Consider the following 9,751-nt stretch of genomic DNA (forward strand, 5'->3'; position numbering starts at 1 on the left):
AACTGTTGGGTCAAAGTGTGCGGGGTTTAAAATTTAACAGATACTGCAAATTATCCTTGAAAAAAGGGTGTACAATGTCACACACCCAACAAGTGAATACATACACCCTTCCTGACACCCATGCGAGCAATGAACATTATTAATACTTGAAAATCTTTGTTTGCCGTCTCGTTATTTTAACTTTGATTTTCTCGGGTTATCTCTAAGGTTAGTGATGATGGAATCCCCTCACGTTTCACCCTGAATTATTTTTCTTAGAGCATCTGGTGTATTTGTTACATCTCTTTTTAAAGTTTTAAAATCCTCTCTGTTTAACTTTTGACTTTTTGTTTTTTTTCTTTTTAGGGCCTCACCCTCAGCATGTGGAAGTTCCCAGGCTAGGGGTCCAATCAGAGCTCCAGCGGCCGGCCTCCACCACAGCCACAGCGACATCAGACCCCCGACTTACTAAGCAAGGTCAGGGATTGAACCCGCATCCTCATGGATATTAGTCGGATTTGTTTCTGCTGAGCCACGACAGGCACTCCACGATTTCTGATTTTGTTTTGTTCCTATCTCCTGTCAACAGGAAACGGCTGGGTTTTCTTAATAATGATTCTAATAGATTTACCTGATCTAAGAGATGGAAAAACAAGGGAACGTGCAAAACTCAACAAAGCGTTTGTTCATGACAAATGGCCATGCCTTATGTTGTTTAAAAGTCTGCCTGTGCATCTTTGTTTCGCATGTCATCATATTTTGCTGTAGAATTAACATTTTAAGGTTTGTTTATATAGCACATTCTTAGTTTTATCACAAAGAATTCCACTTGGTTATTGTGACAGTTTTAAAACATGTCCACAAAGGCTTTGACCCTTCCCTCCCAAAAGGTGGAGCCTAATTCTCCTCCCCTGGAAGAGGAGCTGGCCCGAGTGATTCACCTCTAAGAGACGGGATGGAGTGAGGCTGTGTGACTTCCAGCTTCCACTTGGCTCTTTTTCTGTTGGGATGCTTGCCCTTGGAACGCAGCCACTACGTTGTGAGGAAGCCCAGGCCACAGAGAGAGGTCCACATGGCGAGGAAAGGAAGCCCCCTGGTCAAGAGCCAGCACTGACTGCCAGATATGTGAGTGAAACGCTTTTGACACTTTCAGCGGAGGCTCCAAACATCGGGAGCAAAGATAGGCCTTCTCGCTCCATGACACCCTGTCCCAATTCCTGCTCCACAGACTCCATGAGCAAAATAAATAGTTGTTTTAAGCCATTATGTGTTGACTAATTTATTAGACAGCCATAGTAGCGAGTATATTTATTAATAAAGACCGTTTCAGAGGTGCTCCTCAATACCTTCCAACTGGGGTGCGGAAAAGAGGAGATAAACCGACTCAGAAACATTACTGTGTTTTTCTGGTAACTCATCTTCCATTTGCCTCAACGGGATATGCTTAGAACCTTTTACATAATTTTCTTTGGGGTTTTCTCCTTCTGAATAGAATACGTTCTTTTTTTCTTATTGTTCTTGTTCCACATTTAAGAATCTTTTCTTTGAATTAATAGGGTGTGTGTGTGTGTGTGTGTATTCCTTTCTTTCTCTCTGGGGATTATAATATACAGAATGTATATCGTCTATTCTTCAGGATTAAGATTACATTTTGGGGGCCACATCCACAGCAGGCAGAAGTTCCTGGGCCAGGGAAGGAACCCATGCCATAGCACTGACCCTAGCCACTGCAGGGACAACACCAGATCCTGAACTTGCTGAGCCACCAGGGAACTCCCAGGCTTACTTTTTTTTTTTTTTTTTTTTTTTTGCTTTTTAGGGCTGCAGCCATGGCATATGGAGATTCCCAGTTTAGGCGTCTAATCAGAGCTACAGCTGCCGGCCTCTGCCACAGCCACAGCCACGCAGGATCTGAGCCGCATCTGCAACTTACACCACAGCTCAGGGCAACACTGAATCCTTAACCCACTAAGCGAGGCCAGGGATCGAACCTGTGTCCTCATGGATCCTAGTCAGATTCGTTTCCACTGAGCTACGACGGGAACTTCCCAAAGTTACAATTTTTAACACACATTTTTCTATCAGTAACCAGAGGTAATCAGTGTCTATTTTCTCCCCTGAACAGGATGGAGAACTCAGTGGACTTTTACTCCCTTCCTCCCTCTCCTTACACACCTCTCATGTTTACATCTGCTGAACTTGAGTTTCAGGTGGCCTTTGAAAAAGTAGCCAACAATTAGTTAATTACAAGCGCGCCCTCTATCCCCTGCTCTTTGCTTGTCTTTGTTTCTATGTTACATATATTTTCTCCTGGATGCATTTTCTGACTTGCTGGCAATGGTTCAGAGAGGTCTATTAGTATAAACTTGCAGAATCTTTGAGTGACTGAAAATGTCTTTATTTTGCGCTTTTCATCTGAATGCTAGTTGGGCTTGGTAGGGAGCGCCGGGCTCAAAAATTAAATTTCTCTTGGAACTCTCCGGCGTTCCATCGTCTTCTAAGGTCTATTGTTGCCAATGAGAGAGAGAGGATGCTAACAGGCTCATCACTCCTTTGTGTGTGATCTGGTTCCCTCTCTCTGCTTCTCTGTCTCTCTCATTTTTGCTTTCTCTGTTTTGGAGAGTTCTGTCTTTATTTCTGGCATTCTGAAATTTCATGAGATGGGCTTTCTCTCCGATCTTCTGAGCAAGCTAAGAAGTGTTTTCTTTCTGTCACTCTGTAAATACTTCTCTCTCAACCCCTCTCTCTCCACCCCCTCCTGCTTCCCTTCCTTTCCCAGCACCCTCCCATCCATTCCCACTGGAGAGGATCCCTCTCACCTTCCTTCCATCTAATCCGAAGGCTTCCCACACGGCATACTGTTTTCTCCTTGTCCCCTTCTACTGGGACAAGGGAGGTGACCGCCTCCTGCCCCCGGTCAAGCCCTTTCCTCACCCTCTTGTCCTGTTGCCCTCACCTTCCCAGCACCCCTCTGGCATTCAGCCAGGCTCTAGTATCCTCCACTTAACAAAACACGTCTCTCGACGCCACCCCCTTTCCATCCACCTCCCTGTTTCTCAACACTGGATCCACAACGGAGCTTCCGGACAGAGGGGTCTCCACAGGCCACCTCCCCTTCCTCGCCTTTTATGAATTTTCCAACTCAGTCCAATATCTTCACCCCACCCCCATGTACCTAGGGACACTGTTCTTGGTGATTCCAGACTCAATAGTCAGCCCCTTGTCTCCTCCGGCTTCAAATATTATCTCTTTGCTGCGTATTTCCAAATGCGTGTCTCCACACCAGACGCTGTGTCTGAGCTCCAGCCTCGAACATCTTGCCACTCTGTCTGGTTGTTCCACAGGTGGCTCACAATTGACAAGTCTAAGAAATGAATCTTGTTTTTCCTTCTGAACTCCCCTCCCAGTTGGATCCTCCTCGCATGACTTTATATATATACACACACATATTTAGCGGCTGCACCACGGCATATGGAAGTTCCCAGGCTAGGGGTCAGATTGGAGCTACAGCTGTCAGCCTACACCACAGCCACAGAAACACCAGATCTGAGCCGCGTCTGTGACCTACACCATAGCTCACAGCAATGCTGGATCCTTAACCCACTGAGCAAGGCCAGGGATCAAACCCGAATCCTCATGGATCCTAGTTGGATTCGCTTCTGCTGCGCCACAACAGGAACTCCCCCACCTCGCATGATTTAAGTCAGCATCTTAGGGGTCGGTCTCCACATCTCCGTCTCACTGCTCCGGGTCTGATCTCCTAGGATCATCCACTGACCATCTTAACGCTTCCTTATGGCTCACAATGTGTCTATCAACCTCTCCTTAAACCAGCTGCCAGTACCCTAGTCCCAACTACCACGGTCTCTCACCCGGACCACAACATCCTGCTAACTGGGCTCCTTGCTTCCAGTCCTGCTCCCTTAGTGCATTTCCCTTCCAGCAGCTACAAGCATCCTTTCAAACTCTAGCTCAGACCTTCCTTTGGCACTTAAAATAGATCCCACAAGGCCCTTCAGGACCAGCTCCTGCTTCATCTCTCCATTCACACCTTACGCCATTCCTCAGCCCCCCCCCCCACCTCCCGCCTTCATTTATTCAGGGACTTTGGCCTTTCCCTCCCAGCCTTTGACACCAACAAAGACACTGAAGCATCACTCCACTTTGAAGAGTGTTAACCTGTTGAGGAGGAGATGTATGGAGGGGCCAGGTGCTCCAGGAGGCAGGAAATTGGATGCATTCTGTGTTTTGACAAGTGCTGTTTCATTTTCTGACTCAGGACTAAGGGTAGGGGCGGGGATACTGAGAGATCTGTAATGGGGGAGTACTTGCAATGCCTATGGCAGAGGAAGGGTTAAAATCCTCACTACACAAAGACCCTCAACTTGGGAAGAACAACAAACAATCCAATAGAAAAATAGAGAAGAGAAGGGATTTAGTAGGCTTTTCCTAGGAAGAGAAACTCAAAGAACTAAGAAACGTGAATAAACTGAGGTATCCCTCTTAAAAAACCAAAAACTCGTCAGATTGGCTAAAATGAGAGTGGATGGTGAGAATACATGAAATCAGACACTCTTGCACTTTGTTGGTAGAAACGTGAATTGCAGCAACACTTTGGGGAAATGATCTGGCAATGTTACTAACAAAACAGAAGATCATTTGCTATATCATGTTAGGTAAAATAGGAACATAAAAATTCTATCAAGATTACTGCAAGTCTGTAAACACGAACTGAGCATATGAACAAGGACTAGCAGATACCACGGATGTATACAAATGGATGAGACTGTGGGGAATTTTGGCTTTGAATTTTTGTTGCTAAGATAAAATTGTTCTGGAGTTACTCTGCATGCAGCAGTTTAAAAATCTGGCATTGTCACTGCTGTGGCTCAGGTTCGACCCTTGGCCAAGGAATTTCCACATGCCATGAATGCAGGTAAAAAACAAAAACAAAAACACAAAACCAAAAAACCTCCCCAAAACACTATTTGGCCAATACTGCAACTCTAAGAAAACATATATGGAATCCTAGAAGCAGTGATTGTTTATGGGCAGAGATTAATTTTCTTTGAAGGTCATTTTAAGGTTTGCAGGCGACTCTTCGGGAAAGCAGAAGTCAAGGATGGGTTGGGGCTTGACCAGATGTACAGCAATGGTGGGGTAGCCTTGAGGCTTGAGAGTGCTGGATGGATGGAGGATGGAGACCAGAGGTGAGCAGGGATGTTGCTCCCACACTGTATAGATGAGGCTGGGGAGAGAAGCAAGTCCGGGGCAGAGGAGAATGATGCAGATTCAGAAAGCAAGTCAGGAGTTCCCCTCATGGCTCAGAGGTAAGAAAAACCCATGAAGATGAGGGTTCGATCCCTGGCCTCGCTCAATGGGTTAAGGATCCAGAGTTGCCGAGAGCTGTGGTGCAGGTCCCAGACATGGCTCGGATCCCTCGTTGCTGTGGCTGGGGGTAGGCTGGCAGCTGAAGCTCTGATTTGACCCCTATCCTGGGAACTTCCGTGTGCCTCAGGTGCAGCCCTAAAGAGACAAACAGACAAACAAACAAACAAACAGCAAGTCAGAAGAAACCACGACTAAGAAAGTGAAAAGGAGGAGGCGTGGAGGTCATTCCAAAAGGCAGGAGGGGTGGCAGGGCAGCCATTCACCTGGGCAGGGAAACCCTGGGGTCAGGGGAATTTTTCAAAGAGGTGGGGTGGGAGGGGAGGAGGAGCATGAAATGGATTTCAGACATTCAAACTTTGAATTCTGAGAGTTTTCTGAACTCCATTGAGAACAGGGAAACATGAACATGACTGAGTTATATATATATATATATTATATATATATATATACTTGATACTCGAAGAAGTCAGAGACTGAACATTCTTCTGTTACTTAATTGACTTGTAAAAAAAGACTGAACTTTCCCTCCAAGAAGACAAACTTCTTTCAGCAGAGTTCCAAAAATAGTACTTCCTCACTTTTCTGGTAAAACTATTCCTCATTTTGTATAGCTTTATCTTCATATTTTTGGTCTAAGACTGAACTCAGATTCTTCTTTATATGCCTTGGCTGCATTGCTAGCATGTTTTTCCCTACTTAAAACATCTCTTTTCATTAAAAAGAAATTTCCCTGGCTTGTTTTGCCCACCACATATTTGTAAACAGTGGGCACCAATGACCCAAACTAGCCCTTGGAGCTTTAGTCTTTGCTGTGGACCAATTCCTCCATTCTTTTAATAACTTTGGTTCCTCTTTGTACCCTGCCAGCCTTTTCTCTACATATTTGTGGTAGAAAGCTGCCCTAACTAAGCACGGTTTTCTGGGTGTGGCTCTAATGTACTTCCCTCATCTGGGCAGCCATGGTTCTTGCTGGTGCTTTCAGGTTCTCTGGCATTCGTTGGTCTGTGACCTTCTCCCTCAGAGACACCCTTCGACCTGTGGAGAAAGCACAGCATCAGCTATGGCTACTTTCAGCACCCTCTGCCACAAGTTAGAGATCTACATTTTCCAAATCAGATGTGAGCATTAAAACAGCCAAGTACACCTATTAGGATGGCTATAATAGAAAACACGTGTTATCAAGGATGCAGAGAAACTGGAACACTCATGCATTGCTGGTGGGAAAGTAAAATGCTGCAGCTGCTGTAAAAAACAGTAGGGTGGGTTCCTCAAAAACCTAATGACAGAATTACCGGATGATCCAGCAATTCCACTTTGTGTGTATATAACAAAAAGAATTGAAAGCAGGGTCTCAAAGAGATATTTCTATGCCCATGTTCATAGCGACATTGTTCACAAGAGCCAAAAGGTAGAAAACAACCCAAGTATCCAATGATAGATGGATGGGTAACAATGTGGACGGATGTGGTATATCCATACAACAGAATATTATTCAACCTTGAAAAAGGAGATTCTGACATATGCTATAACCTGGATGAGCCTTGAGGACATTATGCTAAGTGAAATAAACCATTTATAAAAAGATGAATGATGTATGATTCCACCTATAGGAATTACCTAAAAATAAACAGACCATCCCTAAAAAGAAAAAAGAGTAGTCAAATTTATAGAAACAGAAAGTAGAATGGTGGTTGCCAGGGGTTGGGAGGGGGAGGGAGTAGGGAGTTATTTAATGGATATAAAGTTTCAGTTTTGCAAGATGAAGGAGTTCTGGAAATTGCACAATGCGAACATAGTTAACACTTCCAAACTGTACACTTAAAAATGGCAAAAATGGTCAATTTATGTGTATTTTACCAAAATGTACATTTGGGGGGAAAGCAGAAAAGAACAGAAGTAGTGAAGCTAGGATCAAAATCCTGGTCCCCTGATGACAGTGCCTGCTCTTAACACTAGGCTATGCTAGTCCTGCAGGTAAGGAGACCCATGTGCCTGAGGAGGCAGATTAGCTGTCACCCACTCTTGCCAGAAAGTGCCCCTTGGAGGTCTCATTCCCCAACCCAGTAAGTTTATCAGTGGATTCCTTCTATGTGCATTCAGAGCACCTCCCATCGTCCCACCCCTGTCTGGAGGTGTTCTGGCAAACATGTTTCTCTATTTGCCTTCTCATGATTGGTGCCCCCAGCAGGCAGCTGGCTGGGGGCTGCCCAATTAGATTTAAGGAAAGTACAACATCCTCTAACATGTATGAAAGTTAAGCCTTGCAAATGGCTGACACGCAGCCTTGGTAGCCATCCTGTGAGTTCACGCATCTTTATTACTGTGTGCTCTTTGGCTCCCTGATGTCCGTGTAAGTTCCTCCGAGCTTTTCTTCTGTATCTGAAGGATCCTCGTTCCACATCTGTGCTCACAAAAGCTTTTCTATGTGGCCCGAGGGTTCTGTATGTTTGTTCTATGACCTGACACACTCCTTGAAGGAAGCATTTTGTCTTGTATGCCCTACAATATTGCCACTTTATACACATGACAGGCATTGAAAAAAGAACATCTAGAAATTTTCGAACTTCACTGAAGTAGAGAAAAGAGCACAATGGATGCCTGTGTCCTTGTCCCTCTGCATCAACATGTTGCTGTTGTTGCTGCTAATGAGCACTTAATAAATACATAATGAGATAATAGCATTTAATAAGAGATATAGTCCTCAAATTGAGAACTTCTTAGAAGAACTTCTTGGCAAGTACATTCGGTTTTTTAATAGGTGACATTATGGAATACACTATTTCTGCATAGCTAAACCAGATTTTACCTGAGATCGTTTATATCTCATTCTGCCTAATGATATTCTACAGATGGGTAAATTATCTCAATGTATTTTCTCATGGGGTAAGACCATAAGTTCACAGGCTCTTGGCTTCTCAGCCGCAGAAACTGATAATGGGACCAAATAATCAGTTGAAAGAATTTGGAGAAGCTCATAGAGTCCAAGGAAAAACAGAATAACCTTGTAAAGGAGACCATGCAGGGCAACCCCAGGGCTCCAGAGAGTGGGAACTAACTGACAGTCTATTCTGGGTGCTCTGCAGTTGGGGTGAATCAGTTCCAACCACTCTCTGATTTTGTCATTCCTGTCACCATGGGAATTCCCAAAAGATGACGTCATGGGCATTCCTGTCCGTGGCTCAGCGGCAACGAACCTGACGACTATCCATGAGGACTTAGGTTCGATCCCTGGCCTCGGGTAGTGGGTTAAGCATCTGGCGTTGCTGTGAGTAGGCCAGTGGCTACAGCTCCAATTCAACCTCTAGCCTGGGAACTTCCATGTGCTGAGGGTGTGGCCCTAGAAATACAAAAAAAAAAAAAGAATTCCTGTTATAAGATGATGTCAGTTGCTCTAGCCTAGGTCACGTGGCCATGCACATGTTCAATCACTATTAGTCTGATGTGGCCAGGCCAGGTGGGATCCCCAAAGAAGAATCTTGTACTAATGCCAAAAGAATAAGCAAGGGATAACAGTCCACCCTAATGACTAGCACTTCTTGGTAGCACCTTGCAGCTTAATGTCTGTGAAACTGATTTGTCTTATGTCATTTCAGATATGGCCCTAATTCTTAAGGTTAAGTAGTTTTATTTTTTATTTTATTTTTTAGTTTTTTTTTTAATTTTATTAAGAATATAGTTGCCTTACAGTGTCGTATTAGTTTCAGGTGAACAGCAAGGGAATCGGTTATATACATATATAATGTTATTACATATAAATATATATATCCATCTATATCTATATCTATATCTCCATTCTCTTTTCCCATATAGGTTATTACACACTACTGAGTAGATTTCCCATAGCGTAGGTTCTCCTGGATCACCTATTTTTACACAGTAGTGTGTATGTTATTCCCAACCTCCCAAGTCCTCCCTCACCCCCCTCCCCCATTTCCCCCATGGTAATCCTAAGATTGCTTCTGAAATATGTGAGTTTGGAGTTCCCGTTGCGGCTTAGGGGCAACGAACCCGACTAGCATCCGTGAGGATGTGGGTTGGATCCCTAGCCCCACTCAGTGGGATAAGGCTCTGGCGTTGCTGTGAGCTGTGGTGTAGGTCAAAGATGCGGCTCCGATCTGGCATTGCTGTGGCTGGCAGCTGCAGCTCGGATTCAACCCCTAGCCTGGGAACTTGCATAGGCTGCGGGTGTAACCCTAAAAAGCAAAAGAGGAAAAAAAGAAGTGAGTTTGTTTCTGTTTTATAAATACATTCTTATTTTATTTTTTAGTCTTTTTGCCTTTTTTTTTTTCCTAGGGCCGCTTCCCGGCATATGGAGGTTCCCAGGCTAGGGATCTAATCGGAGCTGTAGCCACCAGCCCACGCCGGAGCCACAGCAACGCGG

Source organism: Sus scrofa, chromosome 6 (assembly GCF_054392235.1).
Source record: "Sus scrofa isolate SSC_HxYL_T2T_F1_AM1 chromosome 6, Sscrofa_HxYL_maternal_Yorkshire_Landrace_v2.0, whole genome shotgun sequence".
NCBI classification, from domain to species: Eukaryota; Metazoa; Chordata; class Mammalia; order Artiodactyla; family Suidae; genus Sus; species Sus scrofa.